At 41.0% G+C, this 22,654-nt stretch overlaps 1 protein-coding gene across 1 annotated transcript in view; it reads right to left on the bottom strand.

Moving 5' to 3' along the window:
• Positions 1 to 8,708, bottom strand: part of LOC131888750 (uncharacterized) — a 41,792-nt gene extending 33,084 nt beyond the window's left edge. Inside the window, exon 1 of the mRNA XM_059237676.1 lies at positions 8,461 to 8,708. The gene's annotated coding sequence lies outside the window, so the exon portion shown is untranslated. The remainder of the gene's footprint in view (positions 1 to 8,460) is intronic.
• Between the last annotated feature and the right edge of the window lie 13,946 nt (positions 8,709 to 22,654).

The following is a 22,654-nucleotide window of genomic DNA, read 5'->3' as shown; positions in this document are numbered from 1 at the left end:
TGGACCTGTCCAGTCCGATGGTGAGGAGCTCTATTTCGCATATGAAATGCGTCCATTTGCGAAACAGACCCCCTCAAAAATGATAGCCCTAAATGGTTCCGTGTAAATTAAGGAATTTCTTTATTCTGACTGCTGATGAAACCGTTTGATGCTCTAGTTAATCAACTGTCGTAAAAACATCAGAGCTCCCGTCCAAAACTGAATCCAATGATATTGCCCACAAGTTTCCAAATGTCATCATTTTGTTTACATGATAGAGGTCATGCATTCAATCTAGACCGCATAATTTCCAATGCGGTTTCATTTCATCCCTTGTCCAAGATTTTTATTTCCTGATTAGTCAGTACTTACGCACAGTAGTGGGTAGCTTTCCTTTTCCCATTCAAACCATTCCATTGGTAAGGTTAGAAATACAATCGTTTTCCCCAGGCGGTAGTTTCACTCCACACTCAGTGAGACGGTGACCAAGGTTCAGAGAGACAAAAACGAATAAACTGTGGTTTGAAGGCACTTGATTCATTTCTTGAGACGAGAAGCGATGGGGAATAATTTCAGTTTCAAAAACCCACCCGTGTTATTGTAGTTAATTACATCTTCCAGCCATGTACTTGGAGTTGGAATTACTTACATTTAGTCGAGTAATCGAACCATCTCCGGAGGTGGGTTTGAATGAAGGAATAGCAAGGACCGCCGAATCATTCTCTCATTTTTTAAAGATCTACTCCATCAAGATGAAAGTACAATGTCTAAGAAACGAAATACTGGAATCTAATCTGTACTCGCAAAGCGTTCTGAATAACATTGAAGATGTTAAAGGCCCTTTGATGTCTGACTTTTCTTCAACTTGCAAAAGAATAGGAAGCGGATAAATGATAGGACTAGCTTTGTCTCGGACATGTAGCATATACGTATATCTAGCAAGATTCCGCCTGTAGCGTTATAATATTTGGTATTTGACTTTCAACACACACGTATGCTTCTCTTCTGGTGGATGCCTCGCACTCAATATCACATGCGCAGTACCTTTTTACTATCAAGACCCCATTTCTTTTCTACTGTACACAGGGGGAACTACCAATAGGCATTCCGGTATCGAATTGCAGTGGTTAGTTGAGCATGAAGACTACAAAACATATCCCGCCAAAGATGAGCCATAATGGTACATTTACAATGATAGCCCACAATCAGGTCGGAAGCATGACAACGTGAACATTTGGCATCATATTGGGTTGTCTATCAGGATGGCTGGTTGGAGCTGTCATCGTCTCATCGATCAGGAGGACCTCGGATCAGTTTGACCGCTTTGAGTGGTGTGATGACGATTTGGATGTGCCAATGACTATCCATATAATAGATTTGCTGGACTGAACACTCCAACAATGATATTCGTCCTATGAGCGTTCGTTTGAGGTATGGCAAACAATTTCTGTCCTTGGACGATTCGGGGAAAGCCAGTAAAATCTTTTGATTTATATCCAAAATTTGAAATTGCGAACATATTGTGCTTTCAGTAAGTTAAATTCGCGGCAGGAAAGTCTCAAATTTGTGAATAATCCCTCGTCCTTTACGCGGAACTGCAAATGTTGTTGAAAACATCCCTTTTCTTACTTATTGGAAAGGCTCAGGTTTTGTAAGCAAATTTGTAAGAGATTAATTATTAAGACAGCTACAGTTTCGTGAACAATGTGATTCTTGTTCATACCTCAATTTACGTTGCCTCTTAAACTATTTTTACAAACTGAATTTCTTCACGAGTAGAATTAACGTTGTGAAAACAAGCGCTCATGCACAATTCACAAAGCCAAAGCATGGAAAAAATGACCCACCCCTAAACTGTACTGCACTTCGACAAAATTCAGCATTTGTTTCTACTTGTCTACGGAGTAGGTGATGATGTGATGTGATGGCGACTCCCGGAGAGTATTGAGGGGTCAAAATGAATTCAAACTTGATTTTTTATTGTATTTCATAATTCAATTTTCCCAATGATGAAAAAATATTGTGGGCATGTGAGATATTGACATTTTCGACGCCCGTTTTATCCTTGTCTCTAGATGTGCGAAAATTGCACAAAAGTATCAAAAGTAGCTCCCTTTTGGCTTTATGTACGTTAAGGTTGTCTAAATCATACTTCATGAAATCGCCAAAATATATAGCGATTGTCATGGTTTGTGCACCATAACTAAAACAAAAGCCTTGAACTTCTTGAGACATTCGGTTCAATGATATCGCTATCTGGTCTATGTGAATGTCTTTTTCTGAATAGTAGCGAAGTTCGCCGACGTACCTTTTGAACAGAACTACAATTTCTCGTTTAATATCAGGTTCTAAAAAGCATCTGATCGCAAACGTCCAAAATAAGACTGTCAAAACCTGCTTCTCAAAATACATATATTCATCATCACGGTGCATATGAGAAATGTTTTAATTGCCTTTTTCTGAGAAACTCTTGCATATTGCCTCTATCTCTAGTGATTGCTATTTCACTCCAGAAACCCATTGGTCACATTGGCTTATTCTCTTCTTCGGGTAGGCGGCCGTAAAGGAGAGAAGGACTCATGAGAGGGACAAAAAGAGCGAAAAGTTGAGTGACAGTTTTCAAGATATCTTCCAAGACGACATTCAACTACCTTGAGACCCATATCCAAGAAATTGAATAAGTCAAACGCCACCGAGTGATGGACTGTGACCGAGTGCTTAAAGAAATATCTGTGTTTTTTTGGTATGCTGATATCTGGTCAACATATTTCCCATTCTTAAATTGCTAACTGGAACATAAGGGTGACAACATTTACATGTATCATTTCAGCCGTTGTTCTTAATTCGTACATGAAGTAAGACTTCAAATGCGGTCTCAAGCGCCGAAGTTGGTGTTGATGAAGATAAGCACATTCAATAATATTTTCAATTTGAACATGGACAAGTTGGACTTGATACGTGCAATTTGTTCCGTCCACAATCGAGTACATCATCCTAAGATGACATGGATAAATGATGTACAAGATGAATGATTGTTCCCGGAACGGTTTTTATCAAAATGTGAAGAAAATGGGTATTATGATCTTGGAAAAATAGCAAAGTTGTTGGATTGCCCATTGTGTAGTCCGTCTGTCGGTCAGATGTCGACCAAATGCCAGCCTAATGCTCGGGAAGACGTCGTGATCCATCACAAGTAGCTCCTCCAGCCCTTGATCATCCTATCACCAAGGAATAGCTCCAGTACCCGAGGGGCTGGTCAGCGCAGCTACAACCATGGGTGAAGAATGACGGATACATGTTGAAGGGAGGAGAAAACAGGAAATTCTCGGTCATCGAACGACATTCTCGTGATCATTTTGAGAAGGGGGAAGAGAATCTGAATAAGCAAATCTCATCCCCAATAATCGATGTCACCAAAATGTCGGTCAGACCCAGTGGTGGTCAGATGTTGCCCACATGCCACACCCTACAGAAAAGACAGACATAATCCATTGTCGGCAATCCGGGAAACCCCTTGATGGCCAATGTGGCTAGCCTGACGAAAGGAGGTCAACCCTGGACATTGGTATGTGAAAATCCCTGTTGCGGTCAGATGTCATACAGGCGCAACGGTTTTACCCAAGAAACCGTCGCCGTCCACCAAGGGCCCTGGAACAACCCGTTTAGCCTCCATGTGGAAGAGGCGTAAGCCAACATTGCAAGAGAAAGTTAAATCAACGGCAGTCACATTTTTGGGCTCGAGCAGAGCAGAGCCACCATTTGAACCTCTCGGACAAGGGACCATTGAACATTGCAAGTGATAGCAACTCCCATCGTGAAGCTCTTGCTGGTATTTGAATTGAGAACATTTTGATAGACGTGCTGGAGGTTGAGTCGATCCATTTTTGAATAAGAGCAGTGAAAGTCAACGCTTGGAGTCGGGACCCAGGAAGCCGTGCAGAGTCAAGAGGACCTGGGGAAGTGCATAGCATACATCAGTGAGCCAGCATAGACGAGTTGAAAAGTCTCTGGAGCTGAGTACAAGTGCAACTTCTGAGTTATACTCCGTCAATTCGATTCTGGACCTTCAATCCAATCGAACCGACGTCATCGCCGTGGATCTCCGTTGGACAAGAATCACCCTCATCAAAAAGTAGGATCAAACCATTTTCTGTCCATGTATGTTTTCCCTCTTCCATGGCCCCAGCAATTACCCCCTCTTTCGTTACCCGAGCAAGACAGCTGATTGGTAGAGTGTCATTTTTATGTAGAGCAATTGAATAAAGTAGATGGAACTGTAACCGAAGTTCATCTTTGATTTGGCAAGAGTCCGGTGTTAGACTCTAAGTGTAGAGATCAGCATCGTTTGATAGATGCACAGTAGACTAGGATAGTGACCACATTTTGCAGGATAGTTAGCCTTGAAGATTGGCCCAGGTATGCCAGACAACCGAGATTGATCTGGGACCAATGGGGAGTAGAGGTAACTAGCGATTTGTATCCTTAGTCATTTGATGATTGTTTGAGGCCCTGATAAAGGAAGCTCAAACTATTGCTCGTATGCCCTGATTAGGGTTATAACCGGAGGCCTTAAGATAGGTCTAAGAAATTTAAGCCCTTGTACTAGGTGCTCTCCATCTTTGAGAGCTATCAAGGTATTTTTACCTAGTGCTTGGGTCAGGAGTTCCATGTTTCCGTTCACCACGGGAATTCAATAAGTCAGGACCTTTCACCCCTGGCTGGTGGACGGAACACAATTTGACTGCAGGAACATCAAATTTATTTGCTATTTTCTGACAGGATGGCCAATTTGAGGGACAGGTATTAACCTGAAAAATAGTCAGACAAACAGTTTTGAACTTAGGTACCTTCTTGTATGTCAACTTGAATAGGGTAATAGATCCCAGGGAATTCAATTTCATGTTTCAAGTGACTTTCACCTATATTTAAGCTTCTGGTAACGCCGTTGGTTTGGCTGAAAATGTGGATCATCCGAGTTTACATTTTCAAAAGGCGAGTTTTTTAAACTCTGGTACCTCTGAGTCAAGGTTTGGATGTTACCCAGCATGAGGGTCTGCTACTCACTTTGGCGAATGTATTTTCATACCGGTTAACGTCCAAGCCACAGATCATACAACGACTAGATGTCGCATTGGCCCGACCTCAGTGCAGAGGAAAATGGATTTTAAGTCAACAACTCTGTACACCAAAAAAGAGGAGGATGACTGCCTGATCGGTACCAACGACCTACAATCGCTGGGTCTTCAACGAACGCCATCAGTGGCAAACTCACTCAGAATCCGGCCACGCTGGCCGATGAAAAAGCATGAGTCACTGTACACCAAAATTTATGTACCAGCTGATGAAGGCAAGTGTTCGCATTTTTCCTCGCGCTATGCGAGGTCTAGTTATTATATGGTCTGTGGTCCAAGCCGTTAACTCCGAGGTACGGGCTTTAAAAACAGGCCTCAAGCTGCACTTTGAGTCGAAAATGTTGCCTTTCCAAGTCTGCACTTGACCAATAGAGGAAGCAACTCGTAGAGAGTGCGATGAGAGCCAGGGAACGGACTACTTTTGAGAGCGAATGAATGTCAGCTGACCGGCAGCTAGGGTATAGTTTCTGATTGTAGAGGAGCTGCTTTCCATCAGCTAGAGTTGCACTGTCCACTGGTTACCGATTCAGCTGCAGTAAAAAACACAACAAACTCGAATTTTACTCTTTTATGTTACTTCTCCTCTGCTTGAACCATGGAGGAAGCAGGGTCTAGAGAGTACTGATGTGATCAATCTGCCTGCGATGCAGCTTTCAAACCAGTACTGCCAAGTTTGATCCAAGCTGGACTTTTTTAAGTCAAGGGAACTTACATTTTCTGACCAAAAAAAAATCAGCTTTGATCAAACTTGGCCGTACTGGTTTTAAAGTTTGAGGCGCAGGCAGATTGATCACATCAGTACTAGAGCATGAAGTACTGGTACTGGAGAAGAAAGTTTTCTGAAACCTCGCTAGAAGACGATTCGGTTTTGAGTCATCTACTAATCGGGTGCTTGAACATGAAGATGGAATTCACTGAGCACATTAAGCACTCTTTCAGCGGGAATGCTTTCTGATCAGGAGGTAACGTATAGCTCTACAAAACCTCACTAGGAGACGTTCGAACTTCGACCGAGTTTTCCACTCCACTATTGATGTACTCCATGACTAGAGAGCACTGGTGCCCGGTGGGGACCAAATTGAAAATCAGAGAGTTTGCAACTTGGCTGCCAATCTAGATTTTCAATGGCATACGACATTTTGATGGAATGGGCGCCCAGTTTTTAGAACTCATACATGGCATATTGGAGTACTGCCTGTACATGGAGCAGTAATATGTAGGTTCCGTTGGTTTAGACTCTTTCTTTCCGTCCTGTTACATTATCTTCTTCTCAATTTCCAAATTTCCTCATTCCTAACTTGCTTACCGTAGTAAATAGGCCTATTCCCGAATCATCTGAATAAGCTTTACTGCTTATTATTGCAATCATCCCGGAAACTAGGAGAAATTCCAAGTGGAGGGATCACGGCTTCTCAAATTCATCCATTTGATAGATTCATTCTCAAATTTGATTGGTGGAGAGCTCAGCGTGTAAAGTTCATCAGTGTGACGCTAAAAAACATTCGATCCCAAAAATCATTGAAATTTTACAGCACTTTAGTTGGTTCTTAGTTTGTTCCTCGAACAAACTAGAGTTTAGAAATATGCACCCAATGTGCTTATACACTTTCAGCTAATTTCCATTTGTGCTAGATTTCATTTGAATGCTGTATGAGACAAGAAGACACAATTTTGGCGCCTAGGCTAGTCCATTATCAGATTGTGAGCAGTTATTGACAAAGAAATGACCATAAAAGATTAGTAGACAAAAGCTTTCTGATGTGTGTAAATAATTGCCAATAAAAAAATGCTTAAATCAGCCAAGAAGGAGTAGATACCATTTTTGCAAAACCTCAATCAGGTCACTATTCAATTTAAGATCAATTCAAAACAAAATAAAACACACGGTAGATGGTGCAGCTATCAATTGGCTAACCTTGAACATCAGGCCGAATCCTAGTTTCTGTTCATAGAGGGCCCAATTGCACTGAAAAGCCATAACAAAATCATTTCTACTCTTCTTTGTTTCATCTTCAAAATGCTGAAGTTCGAATCGAGAATATCACTCTTTCTGTTAGCTGTACTTGAAGTCTGGGCTTACACTTGAATCAGCACTTCACGACGAAAGTACGAATTGAGAACTCCGGTGCAGGATTCATTTTCCAAAAATGTGTTTAGCTTAAGCTGCAGCTCTATTTTAAGCAAGGACGACCTCACATTTGGAAGGAAACGGTAGGCATAACAATTTGAATTTTTAACCCATTCGACTGCAATTATTTTCTTGATCATGGTTCAGACATTCTTTGACAAAGAAAGCGTTGACCAATTGCCAGTTTAAGTCATAAGTTATTCGCTCTAAAAACTTGGTCTAAGAGCAGGCATGAAATGAAAAAATGAGCCCCTTTGTCTTTAGGTTACACCACATTGCTCATTCATTTTGTCCGATTTTATCACGTATTTACTCAACTTTGAGAGCTCATAACTCTTAACATAGACCTTCGTTTCAGCAGAAAAATGAAAACCAAAGGCATTATTGTATCATAATCGCTGGTTCAATGAAAAAAAAACCCTCAAATGGTTGTTTCTATTTGAATTGTCAACTTTCACCATCATTTAGGATCTCCGTTCAATGGGAGGTACATTCTAAATCATGGACGTTATTTTACGTATATAGGGCACTCGTCCGCTCTTATTCCTTGGACTTGGCAATAGCCTCAATCAATTCCTGTTCCTAATTGATCTCCGATGACAAATCCTTTGCCATGGATAGGGTGGCAGTTGTATTTACTGCCCCCATCATGGGACATGTTCCACAATAAACAGGAGACCAATGCTCTCGCCCTATGTTCGCTTCATTGGGTACATAGCATAGGATCGAATATTTACAATACACGGTATAATTAGCTTGACCTCAAATGACATTCAATGTCAACCTTGGTGCCCGTCATCTCCACTTAATTACATACCACCGCGATAATTTGTTTGTTTTCCTTTCTTATGTGGTGGAAGAAGATAGCTCCTTACAATTGAAATAATAGACCTCAGCCAGCCTTAGCCTTGGGTTTAAAAGCTTACGTACGTACACTGCACTCAAAGTATTTGTTGTATTTCTGTTATTGGCGTCTCTCAAATGTATTTTTGTCATTTAGGCAGAGAGGGAAAGTAGCAATTCTAGCAAAGAACAAAAACAAATCAGGTTTGTAGCAATGAAAAATATGGTGATGACATCCAAAGATTCTTGCCAACTTCTTTTCCCGCATTTTCACCATTTTTAAGGCCTATCCAATCATGTGATTAAGGAAGTCCAAGTTGATGGCGATGAAAAAAACTGTCACGGTCAAAAGAAAACTGTCCGCACTGTTCCCCTTACCTTTTCTCGGGAATTTGAAGTATGTCAATTGATATGAGTGAGAAAGACGAAGGAGCTCGTCAAATGCCAGTTCACGGGTCCAGTTCACAAAGGCCAAATAGATAAGGCCGTAACAGATCAAGCTTGTATCTTGGATCGATCGATCAATCTAACTAATTAGATATTGAGGTAGACCATGTCTCTATGTTCCAACTCGGTAGCACTGTCCTTCCATGTTCATTCTCTTTTTCCGACCACAGTGACCACCTCATGCACCAATGCTCTAACTCACTGATTCCAATCTCAATCTTTCTCAAGATTGTAAGAATCGGGGTTCGAGCCCACACAACACTACGACTTCAATGACCTGTCAGTTCCAGATCTGTCCCCTAACTAATCAATGCAAGACCAGCCTACAGTATTTCCTCGTAGCAATTTGTTCCGGAAGAAGCAGGAGCGGACAAACACACATTCGCCCCACTCCAACTGTATTGTAGCCAAGGCCCCAAGAAACGAGGGAGTGCATCGTCCAAGCACGCGGACAACAACACATTTACCCATCAGACTTTGCGCCACTTGAAGGCCGCTCGGGTTCCAATTGCACTCCCCCGTCCTTCCACGAACGAAAGAAGAAAAGAGCGCAATCATGTGTGAGAACTACGTCTACAGAGAATAATATTGTGGACCACGAGGAGAAGACGAAGGAGTCCTGGAGAATGGAGAGAAGACGGACGAAGTGACGCATTTACGTAGAAGAAGTAGAAGAAGGTCCATCCATGCACCAAGCAGTCAAGTCAATGCCGACAATGACATTTCGGACGACGGCTCTTTAATATTGAATGGGTCCAGTTTTTCGAGACCATGATTAAAAAGGAAAAAAATCGGACATGGGTCTCCTCTTCCTACGGTCTTTTCAAATTGACAAAGTTCTTCATTCATTTTGGTCACTCACTCAAAGTGTCAAAAAGTGTCTGAAGGATCTCCAGACCTTTAGGAAAAAGGTCTGAAGCAGAGTTTTTGAGGAAACTCGGTCCTTAAGGTCTTGCCAGATTTTACCGTGGAATCGAATCAAGTAAAAAAAAGGCTCGCTTTTGAAAGGATTCTCTTGTAAAGGTATTCATACGCGAAGTTCCCATTTTTCTCCCGCATATTTCCCCTTTCTACGCGTTTGTTGGAAAATCTTATTCTGTCCTTATCTTGTTCGAATCATACGATGGAAAAAGACCCATCGCCAGGCCAGCTCAGAAACCCGTGGTCAATTTTTTTGCTCCAAACCTCAAGTGTCCGATTTATGCCCTCTTTCAGCGGTCCATCTAGAGCCTTTCAAAGCTCTGAATGGGCTCCGGAACAATGCAACGATGAAAACTAAATCAACAATTGTTTCTAGTTTATCTGCACTCGATCTTCTACTGCGTGGTGCAAAAATGATGGAAAGTGCCAATCAAATCTATTGTCTTGTCAAATTCTGGCTTGTTTAAGAAGATCGCAAAAAGTTGAAAGCTCGTAATCGGAACCTCGTCGACACGACAAAACTTACTTGTTTTGCTCGATAATCCGTCAACAATACTAGAGGGGACATTTGACCCCAAGACCTCCTTCGTTCGAGCTCCTCAAAATGGCATTCTGACACTGTCAAACCCACATGTTACGATGCTCCTATTATCAATCTGGGCCATTTTTCCGCAGTTCCAACTCAAGGAGGAGCTTTTTGGCTAACTTCCCTTCAACTTGCCTGGCCGGATCAATGAATGTACGGCTCCAAGCCAACTTGTATTGGAACTGAGGTCAATGAGGTTCCGATGTATTGAAAGATTCTGAAACAAGCCAAAGTTTGATGAATCAATCAATAACTCGGAAGTTCTTTGAAAAAGAGCCCTTCAAGCTTAGTTAAGTTAACCAATTGTTAAATTGGTATATAATATACCTACTTTTGAACAATGTTTGGGACGAGTAGCGTATCTGGATTCGAGCACATACACTCAAGTATATAATCAAGATCTGTGAATACCCTCAGGGCCTATACGCATACTCATACTATACACTATACGTGGCTAAAAGGTTCATTTCACGGCAAGAAGCTGGGTAAGGACAACCCCATCTCCAGCCCCACCAAAGCTGACCTAAGCACATCTGAGGCCAGAAATTAGACCAAAGTAGGATCGCATCTTTTTCACGTGGCAATTGGTTATTTTATGGCCAGCCATAGCACATCGGAAGTATTATACAAAGCTGGTATAATGGGCAAAAGAAAAAAGAAAAAAAAGAGGACACGGAGAAAGGAGGCAAGAAAATGTAAAATCAACGAAGATCCACCAGCGACTAAATTGAGAAAAGGACCCTGCTAAGCATATGGCATTCGAATAAGATTCCGCCTTGATGGAAGCACATGAGGGCCTCTCTCGAAGTTCCAGTGGCAATGCGTTCCAAAATCTTTTTTGCACGATTCATAAAGAAATGGCCTCAGCACCTCCAATTGCAATTATCCAGTCTTGGCAAGTCATCGGATATCCTTCTAGTATTGAATGAATGGACGGCTTCGTCTCCAAGAGAAAGGAGGAGCTCATCGGGCATCCACCGAAACAAGACCACCCTCTCCGTGAAGAGCAATTGAACGAATGACTGAGAACAAAAATGTTCAAAGTTCGCCAATAATAGCCACGACTACCCTCTCTTCACTGTGTCTGAAGAAATGGCTCAGTTTCCACGCCCATCACTCATTCCAGCCATGAAGCACATCATCTACGCACATAAAGACTATTGCAGAGGCTTTAAGCACAAGAACACCTGAAAGTGCAAACGTGATTCATATTTTTTTGCCACACTGAAGAGGAGAACGGCCGTCAAATCAACAATACCGAGCAAGACCAGCCTGTGGATGCGTTTGAGGGTCGCTGGTCACACACACTTCCATGCGCATTAACCGCAACCGAATCGCAGGGTTGACAACGGGGGGACAGCGCAAAATATCACAGAGGGTTTGGTGGGAATGACTAGAGAATTGCGACAAATGACTATGTGAACATGATAGATAAATGATGTATAGATGACTAGAGTTGATTGATTTGGACTAGGAGGATTGACTAGATGTTATTGGTTTGACTACGATCCATCCTCCATCCGGGTCACCACGGCCACCAGACTTCCCCAACCATCCAGGCATTGATGTCTTCCCTAGCGCCTCGAGCACCCCATGGTCGACCTGGCCCAGTCACCGCTGCATCCACGGACCTTCCACTACAGTACACCCACAGGCGGGTCATTGCAACCCCGGGCTTTCCGCATGCATCACGTCTCTTCTAGGCCCAAGTTCCACATTGGCGAGCATGAAGATGGGAGCATGAGTAATGTTAAATGTAAATTGATATCGGTGACTAGAATATAACATCCATATGTTTGTATGGCTTGAAATAACTGTAATTTTAATGTGGAAGATGTCCTGAAAGCAGAACAGCAATGCTTCTTTGCTTTTTATCTTAACTTGTTCAGCAAGACGAGTGGAGTACTACATCCTGTCTGTACAGATAAAATCATCAAAAGTGGTTGAGTCATCAAGTTTATTGTGTGCACCATTTCGGGCAGGTATTCCCGTGTACCATTTCCGACTTTCAATCAGCATGAAAGCTCGGATATTCTTGGTTATCTCCAAACTGACAGGTCTCTGACGATAAAACCCTCTGTGGTAACCAGATTTGACATGTTCAACACCCGAACTCAAAAGATAGATGAGTGGATGAAAGGTTGGAAGGTTGGGCGGATGAACGGTGAACGGATGGCTGAACAGACAGATAGGAGAGCAGGGAGGGCTCTCCTTTTAAAAGACTTATGATAAAGTTTGAACATGGGCACTTAGCATTTTTAGCAATTGTTGTGTTCGATGGAAGCAACGGGAAAAATGAGGCACGGACACAGTTCTTGATGTTTAGGATGATGACTCCATTCTGGATTCCAAAAATCCCTGTTTACCGTTCTTACACACGAAAGACATACCATAAGAGTCGATGACGGAAAAATGAAAGGTAAAATTCGGAACCTTGATAAGGGATACCTCTACAGCAATGAAGTTACGTTTAGTAAGACGTATCAGGTCACAATATTCTTTCTGGAATTAAGCCACTGAGAAACTTGCAATAGTTCGGCTTTAAACAGCAGCGGCAAGCTCATTTAGAGTGTCCCACAACTCTAAGCTAAAGAACTTGGCGAATGTAGAGTGCAGGATTGACCCGGTCCGACTGACGTGTTCGTTTCTACATATGGCTCTGGTTGGAACAACTTCCTCGAGTGCTCAGAAGGAGGTGGTGTCCAAACACCTCAGATTTCACTGCATAGCAGGGGTTTTGCCAAATTAGCTATCACTTCGTCATGGTTTCATGTTTGGCCCTTCAGTGCTCTAATCACTAAAGTCTATTGCAGACCATGTACATGTACGTACCTATTTTAAGTATTGGAAAAAACTTCGCATGGGTACTCGGATTAAACATACGTCATAAACGAAAATAAGAGGTTGGGCAATACCTCTCTGAATCTTAAGGTGTATCCTTGTAAGTGATGGCCTTTTATTGTTGCTTCTTCTTCTTCTCTGCTTGTGTGCTCAGTTGCGGCGTTGCCAGGTGGCCTCCGCGGAGGCACAACATTTCCAGAAGTGGCTACTTTTGAAACTCGATGGCTACGAAATCAGTCATCTGGCCTCCAACCCTTAATTCGGCCTCCATGGGGCTACTTTAAAAACTTAATTGTCATTTTCCACTATTGTTGGTCGTTAGCTAGAACTTGATATGAGTCATTTCTTAGCTAAAATTTTAAGCAGGCAGGTTTAACACTTTTTGAAAAATGTTTGGAGCCAGACAAGGGTTGCTTTGGGAACCTTGGGGTCCATTCAATAGTTGATGCAGCTTTAAACGTGCCAGGGTAACAAGTTTTAGGCTTTGCCATGGCAATTATCGCTATCCGTGTTTTGCAGTATGTTGCCACGCTTTTCGTCAGAAAATATGCTTCCATAACTTGGGTGAGATTAGCTTAATACTTCTCCAAAAAGTAAAATATGAATAGTTTGTTAATAATAAAATCTATGAAAGGACTGTCTAACATGTTCTGATTACTGAAAAAAAAGAATTAACAATAGTGTCCTCCAAGTGACTGCTTTTTACATTCAAATGGCCTCCAAATAGCTACTTTTGACCACGAAATTGGCCTCCAACGGCGTTGGAAGTCTGGCAACACTGCTCAGTAATGCTTCATGCATTTGAATGAGTTTTCTTGTACCATTAAATAAGATATGCTTTATCATCATCAAGGAAGGGCAAATCGTGTAAAAAGAATTTTTGTCACCAAAGACCACTCTTTTACACAATTGCCCTTTTCACCTTTATTAGCACCTCCTTACTTTTATCTTGCACTTTTTGCACATTTGGCCTGTAACAGCTGTTTTGTTTGAAATCCGAAGTTTCTTGGCGTCAGAATTGGTTTCAAAGCCTGAAATCAAAGGCTGCCGCCAAAATAAAGAATGAAAAGCTAAATTTTGAACAATTGACGTCAATTATTGATTTGTGTCAGCAAACAAAAGTACTTCACTTTTGGTTGAGAAACAAGGGAAAAGAGAAATGAACACAGCCAGTATTTGAAGGCAGCAAAACAATGATGGATCCCGAGAAAGAAATGAGTTGGACTTTATTGTTTTAACTAGCCTGGATTCTCGAGGGCTTGATGTTGCTCTCAAGACGCACGTTAGGCCTCTACGTCACTATAATTGACCCTAAATCCTGGGTTGGGACAAAGTTCATGGATGCTCTTGAAGACGTACAGGATCAGATACCTTTCGTACCTTCTCTTGAATATTGTACAGTCCCAACCTTTCTAGCTCTCCCAATACGAACGCTCTCTCAAAACTTCAGAGCTCCTGGAGAAAAAAATCCATCTTTGGACCTGCTCGAGCTTTTGCAAACTTGCTGAACTAATTAGAGCTCAAATGGGCGAGGCATACTCAAGATGCGGCCGGACAATCGACTTGAACAGAGTTAGCATCGAAAACAGTATGGGACACCATTCTGGGTGAGCCAATTTACAGCCTTTCCATTTCCTTTCCTTTTCCATCTTTTTCGTTTATGGACATCGCAAATCTCAAGAGCAGTCTCTACTATGCTCTCACTCTTTCTGACCTCTGTGACTTTTTTGCTACAAGGGGCGTTTGAATCAGATCAAGAGTGTCAGGGCCTGTGTCCCTTTTTGTCTTCACTCGACTGGTTCATCCCACAGTCCAGTAGTGGCTGAGTGTGACCAACCCAAGCTATCAAGGCTTCCATTATGAAAAGCTTGTTGATGGAGGACGGAGTTTTCCCATTCAATATCAACTCAAGACAGTTCTGGCCCCTTTAGAAAGTTCTTTCAATAAATTTTCCATGATTTTTGAAAGTAAGCCTAAGTGAGAAATGCAAAATAAAAGAAAGTAGAGACCTGACCAAAATATGGAAAAAATTCTTGAACCTTCCTTCGTCAACTAGAGAAAAGCCGTTAGAAATGGACGAAAGGACAAAAATGAAGAAGAGATACGAGGTGTGCCCATTCTAAAATCAGAATATCGAAATAACTCCAAAATGCGGATGCGGGCGCGGAAACTTATCTATTGACATGTTCCCACGTAATCACCCTCTTTATCAATACATTTAGTAATCCGCTTCATCCACGGCAAATTTGCGGTTTTGAAGTCATCTTCTGATAGAAGTTTCCTTACTGCCGCCTTCTGGACATGGCTGACTGTGTCCCCAGTGATATTCTTCCAAGCAATGAGTGATTTGACCTTTGGGAACAGAAAATGTCGCATGGGGGCCAAGTCTGGGCTATAGGGTGGATGTGGGATGTCCCAACTCTTAGTATTAGTAAATAAAGAAGATGGTGTGGAGGCATGAAACAAACATTGTTAAATGTTACAAAAGAAAAATGGAACAATGGAAAAAGCAATGAAGTAATGGACTAAAAAGTGCTATCCCTGTTAGTACTATAAGTGTTCAATGCACATTAAAAAGTTAAGAGGGGAATCACAGATAATGCATCAACAGGTGGGTGGGGGTAAATGGTGAAAATCTTGATTATTGCAATAGAGTGGGTGGGTCAGTTTGAACTGATCTTTTGTCAGCTCCCGTGGTTGATGGCAAGTGCTGGAGCAGGGCAAAGGTGCTCAAGTGCCAATATTCCGAAGGGATGTCGAGCGAAGGACAAAAGATAGGGGTGGTGTAAATCCCCTAGAGTTGACAGGTTAGTGGGAGTGGGAGATTCTTGAATGGTTGTCTATTGTGCAAGTATCCGATCCTGGCCCTGCCCTGGGTTATTGCCGGTTATTGCGGATTTGAGGGGGTTAGTCAAGGAGAGTGAGTGGGGTGGAGAATGTGGAACCGACATAATTGAAACGCTTGACGATTTTAATCACACAATTGTTGATATGGAAGGAGGTGGGAGGCAGACGACGTTTGTGGAAAACCATGGCCTTCATCTTGATGGTATTGACTCTTGGCAATAACCGTGAAGGACATTGATGGTATTTTGCAATTCCACGGTTGAATTAGCCAATGGAATCAGGTGGTCTGCAGGCACAACTTTTTTGCTCCCATCAGGTGAACGTTTGGTCCAGCAAAAAAAAAGTGATCAGTAATTCGGAGCTGTCGACATCTGTGTGTTCAAGAGCCGTGTGCAAATCAGGTTGACAACATTTGCATGCGCCTTTTGAACGAATTATTTTGGATTTCGACTTTATAGACCTCTTGCACTTAGGTGCTATAAAGGATGGTGAAATATGGAAATAACCACGGACTTCTAGTGATGTGGACTGTGAACGGAAGCCAAAATTTCGTATCTCCTAAACGATTCATTTTATTCCAAATAAGCACTTAATACGCCCACAAGATATGATTGAAAAGATGAACTTGGCCAAGTTTGAGCCCAAAGCTATGTTTAGGGAGCTCAGGAGAAATGACTAAAGTTATGTAGTAAACACTACTTACATTACGAATTTTCGGCCTGCCCTTGGTCAGCTACATAAGCTTCCGACAACATAACTTTGAAACGATCCACTTAACAAGCACATATATGAAATTGACATACCTTTAATTGAAGAGGTCTACGTTTCTCATAGTATTAATTTAATTCAAAAAGTGGCTCAGAGTTGCTATGACCAAAAGCAGGCCGATTTGGCGGGAAGCTCGTTCGCAGTCCATATTTCTAGAAGTTCGTGAAATAACTTAAGGCTACGTCGGCAGTGTTGTTGTTGTTGTTTTTGTTGTTGTTAATGATGATGATGGTGTTATCAATATTAGCTAACGTTTTGGAGTGCATTGTGAATCAACAATGTGAGTCCATATTTTTGAGGTGTTCGTTAAACTAGAATCATACGCTTACAACATGCTACTTGATGTGTCGTGTGTCATGTTGTCATTCTCACACAGAAGCCCTCAACCAACGGGATATGGTCAATTCTAATTCACCAAGGGAAACTAAGGTTTTTTGGTCAAAACAAGTTTTATCAAACCATTGTCGAAATGAGACCTAAACAAAGAATTGATAACGATACGAGGTAAAGGATTTGTATTTTACCTAATCCCTGATTTGGTGTACGTATAGTACATTCGAAACCAAATTTTGTCATAATGTTCATAATTCTCATAATTGGACAAATGGTGGATGAACTAGTATTCTTTGATGGGTCGGTCTTTCCCGAACAAAAAATTGTTCAGCAATGGGTTGAAGAATGTTAGTGGGGTTAACAGGCAGCCACTCCAAGCTGTCATCCTGGATTTGAGGGAGATAATTAAACTGCACGAGTTCCCAACTTCACGTACAAGGTGGCAGCAAGGGATGAGTTAAGGTAAGAAGAGCCCCATAACATTCTTCAATGATTGAGTGACCGGTCTAGTTAGGGAAATGGTTAGCCCAACATGGAGTTACTTTTTATCTCAATGGGAGATAAACCAAACTAGGTGTGTGTTGCATCTTTTTTCGCCTGTATCAACACTCGGTGTTCTTTTTTTTGCGGACTTCCTTACTGCTACCGGGATTGGAATCCCAGCAGTTCAAGGCGAGAAGGTTATTCATTTTACTTGACTTTTATTTATATGTATTATTTGATCGACCAACGAATTGGAGTTGACTGATCTGGCTAATCCTTGAATATAAGGTTGATCAGGAATTTTAGTCAAAAACTTGTCCAAGTCTGACTTAAATCCTGCTACTGACTCAACGCCTACATAAGACCTACGCAAATTTGAGGGCAGCAAATTGGACTTCATTGTTTTAACTAGCCTGGATTCTCGAGGCCTTGAAGGTGCTCTCAAAACGCACATTAAGCTTCTACGGTCACTACAATTGACCCTAATTCCTGGGGTGGGACAAAGCTCATGAATGCTTTTGAAAACGTACAATATCAGATACCTTTCGTACCTTCTCTGAATACTGTACAATCCCAACCTTAAAAATGTTTTCCTGAAAAATTCTAATCTGTGTTTTACTTTTCCGTGCGTTGACAAAACAAAATAAACCTCTGAATGTAATGATAATAATGAGGGGTCAAAAATGTATTTTTTCTCCCGTTAGCGTCAATTTTTAATTATTTCGGTCATTTTTGTGCCAAACAACATTTTCGCGAAATTTTAACGGATTCGGATCCATTACGATTGTAGGGAAAATTTAGGAGAAATACAGGGAGGGAGGATTCAGGGTTACCTCGGCTGACAAAGTTTGTCCCCGCTCAAAGATTTATTCACATTGATAATTCAGAGGAATTAATTTCAATAAGAGGAACTGTTGAGCACAAAGTGGCATATTACAAATAATCTAACTTTGACCCAAAGGCGATTGATTGGCAACCCTCTCATCCTTTGTCGCCAAAACAATGTTCGAAAATGCAACTAAACGCAATTTTGAGGTCAGAACCAATTTCATATGATAGCTTTTCCACAAGTACTATTTTCAGTAATATCCGAAGAATAAAAACAATTACATTCATCTCATATTTGTTATGTTTCAATTTTTAATGAATTCCTATATTTTGATTTCACTTATCTCTTCATTAGAATGCATGTATTAATTGTTATTGATTGATGAAAAAGGCGTATTTTAACATTCTTTGTGAATTTCCTTACGTTTTCTGTATCCAATTGCTTTAGATTCTCGCACAATGATGGTATTGATTTTAGAAAACACTCATCTTTGTCCTGGACCATGATTTCGGGATGCTTCAAAATATGATTTTTACTTTGAAGTCATAGAGTCTCCATAGAAACCAAATGTTTCGTTGATGTAAAGGCAAGCTTATATTTCTGAGCCCAAATAGCAAGAAAATCGTGGAAAACACTGATCAAGCAATTTTTGCCTTAAAAACCACAATAATGCCTGAATAACCACACAAACTCGAATCTTTTTCACGTTTTTTTCACTTTTTGAAACGTTTTCGGGACTTCTTATAGCTGATTTTCATAACCCCAAAAACCCTATTTTGACCAAAATCACAAAGTATTTTCCGACTCCTAATAATAATAATAATGATAATAGTAAATATATTGCTCACTTTCTGTGAGCGTTCGTTTCATGTTTATTCTCTTGTTATGATACTCTACAATGGTTCTCTTTCGGGGAATGACGCATTCCCTTAGGTAAGATAAGCGTGTTCTGTCTTCTTCATTCCTTTTGTGGAAGCACGTTTTGAGGGTTGCATTTGATTGAATTCTTGTCATCATAAAAGACACCAGTTTGAGCCTCCAGTGAAAGACATTCCCGGCAATTCAATTCAAAACCATATTCAGGAAGCATTGAGTCAAAATTGGATTAAAATCAGCATGTTGCTAATTCAAACCAATTTTCTGACGTAAATAATGCGTGATAGTGCATTTCTGGAGAGAGTGAAAAACACCTTTTTTTAAGATACAGGGAGGTTGTCAATTCGCCTAAAGCTTTGTTTTCTTTCATTCTGTTTTATGGCTTCGGCGGCGCGTCTCGAGTCCGTCGATTCAATCATAATCATCTGATTCAAGAGTCAAGGTTGGTTGTGGGCTTGTGACGACGGCTGTTTTTATTACTATCGTGTGACAGATTTTCAGCTTCGCTTGTTGTTCACTAATCCACGTCCCTCAATCTTGCTACACGAACCCAAGAACCTTTCACATTCTAGACGAAAACAGATCCTGAAGGAAAGCAATATCTAAGATCTTTTCGCACCTTTCGTTATGTTAAATCAAAATAATTATACTCAAATTTGATGTCAACGATCAGTTGATCACTTTCCACGGGGGAGTCTTTAAAAGGTCTTTCTTTGAAGCTAAGCGCTTGGGTGGGTAAAGCTTTTCAAATGTGTGTTTGGATATATCGCATGTTTAGGTTCAGAGATAGCATCACGATGCTAACTCTGTTCAAGACGATTGTTTAGCCACATGTTGAATATGCTGCACCATGTTCCATGGCTGCACCCATTTGGGCTCCAATGAGTTCAGTAGGTTTGCAAAAGGTCGAACAAGTCCAAAGATGTTTCACTAGGAACATCGCCGGAATGAGAGAGCTCTCGTATTAGGAGAGACTAAAAAAGTTGGGACTGTACAGTGCCCAGAGAAGGTACGAAAAGTATGTGATACTGTACGTCGTCAAAAGCATTCATGAGCTTTGTCCCAACCCAGGATTTAAGGTCAATTCTAGACTTGGACCAATTTGTAGATAGCATTCCAGATCCACCCTTCATTCAAGGACTAGCTCGGTCTGCCAATTCAAATTCGTTGGTGGACCAAATATCACAAAAAGATTGAAAGGTAATAAATAGACGAATTCTAACCTTTCATTTTAGTAGTACTGGGGATGATTTTCCATGTAGTAAAACAAAATTAAGAAATGAATTACGATTACCCGCCGCTCGATCTCATCAAAACACTCCATGCACCAAATACAATTCTAAACTTTTTTAATAATTATAATAATGATAAACCTAAGTAAGATGTGTTACTCTTTCATCTCGATTACTGGGATTCTATTCTCGTAGTGGTAAGAGAAACCCCAAATTGGAAAAAAATCAGGAAGATAGAGTATGGGAATATTAAAAATCTCAGACTGGTTTGTACATTATGAGAGGAGTAATGTGCCCATGAAAACAGTTCACGCATAAGTATGTGATGTTTTGACGTCAATCCCATTTTTTTTACTCTTTGTAACATGGCTGAAAACTTGATTAAGATTATCCTTTTTCGTCTCGTCTCACTTTTCTTGCTTGTCAAGGTGGTTAAAAAGCCTTATCAAGTTTTGTGAGAAAGACCCAAACACGTGACGTTGTTTTCCCCACGCAGGGGTCAAAATGCTCTTTAACGTTTTGACAGAAATACCCAAACACACCTTGGCGGTGCTCAAGTTTTAGACCATGATTTTGCAACAGTGTGGAATCTGGCTTCAAAAGCTTGGCTCGACCTATTAGTAATGGTGACTGCCCATGCACCAGAGGGTCNGTGGGCTTGTGACGACGGCTGTTTTTATTACTATCGTGTGACAGATTTTCAGCTTCGCTTGTTGTTCACTAATCCACGTCCCTCAATCTTGCTACATGAACCCTAGAACCTTTCACATTCTAGACGAAAACAGATCCTGAAGGAAAGCAATATCTAATAAAGGCAGTAGGAAATATTTTCAAGATCTTTTCGCACCTTACGTTAGGTTAAAATCAAAATAATCATATTCAAATTTGATGTCAATGATCAGTTGATCACTTTCCACGGGGGAGTCTTTAAAAGGTCTTCCTTTGAAGCTAAGCGCTTGGGCATTATCCAGAACACAAATCCGTCCCAGTCTTAATTTGGAGGTAAGAGCATTAAAAGAAACCTGGCCTCAAGTCAAATATCGATGTACGTATTATGAAGTATGGAGCTGACATGAGTTCAACTTAAATGCACAAAAATAGCCACCAGATTGATGTATGGCTCTTAAAATTCGAATGATTTATCGGATTAGGTTCTAACGGACCAAGTCTTGTTTTCTGCGGCTCTGGAAAAAAACACTATTTTAGCTATTTCGACTTCACAGAGTTTCACAATCTATGCGATATTGCTCTTAAGAATAATGGAGTACTGACTGATATGGCTTTTAGCTTTTCGAGCGATTCCGGGACCCAATACTTTCAGCTTGCGATAAGGCTCGTTAATTGCTGACCCTCTGGTGCATGGGCAGTCACCATTACTAATAGGTCGAGCCAAGCTTTTGAAGCCAGATTCCACACTGTTGCAAAATCATGGTCTAAAACTGAAGCACCGCCAAGGTGTGTTTGGGTATTTCTGTCAAAACGTTAAAGAGCATTTTGACCCCTGCGTGGGGAAAACAACGTCACGTGTTTGGGTCTTGCTCACAAAACTTGATAAGACTTTTTAACCACCTTGACAAGCAAGAAAAGTGAGACGAGACGAAGAAAGACAATCTTAATCAAGTTTTCAGTCACGTTACAAAGAGTTAAAAAAAATAGGATTGACGTCAAAACATCACATACTTATGCGTGAACTGTTTTCATGGGCACATTACTCCTCTCATAATGTACAAACCAGTCTGAGATTTTTGATATTCCCATACTCTATCTTCCTGATTTTTTTCCAATTTGGGGTTTCTCTTACCACTACGAGAATAGAATCCCAGCAGTTCGAGATGAAAGAGTAATACATCTTATTTAGGTTTATCATTATTATAATTATTAAAAAGTTTAGAATTGTATTTGGTGCATGGAGTGTTTTGATGAGATCGAACGGCGGGTAATCGTAATTCATTTCTTAATTTTTAATTTTGGTTTGGTTTTTCACGGAATATTCTACCCGCTACAGGGAAGGTCATCCCCAGTACTACTAAAATGAAAGGTTATAATTCGTCTATTTATTACCTTTCAATCTTTTTGTGATATTTGGTCCACCAACGAATTTGAATTGGCAGACCGAGCTAGTCCTTGAATGAAGGGTGGATCTGGAATGCTATCTACAAATTGGTCCAAGTCTAGAATTGACCTTAAATCTTGGGTTGGGACAAAGCTCTGATGCTTTTGACGACGTACAATATCCGATACCTTTCGTACCTTCTCTAAATACTGTACAGTCCCAACTTTTTTAGTCTCCCCCAATAGGAGAGCTCTCTCATTCCGGCGATGTTCCTGGTGAAACATCTTTGGACTTGCTCGACCTTTTGCAAACCTACTGAACTCATTGGAACCCAAATGGGTGAAGCATATTCAAGA

The sequence above is a fragment of the Tigriopus californicus genome, chromosome 10, assembly GCF_007210705.1.
Source record: "Tigriopus californicus strain San Diego chromosome 10, Tcal_SD_v2.1, whole genome shotgun sequence".
Lineage (NCBI taxonomy): Eukaryota > Metazoa > Arthropoda > Copepoda > Harpacticoida > Harpacticidae > Tigriopus > Tigriopus californicus.
Note: the sequence above shows the minus strand (reverse complement) of the source record. Positions and strands in the feature narration are given on the sequence as shown.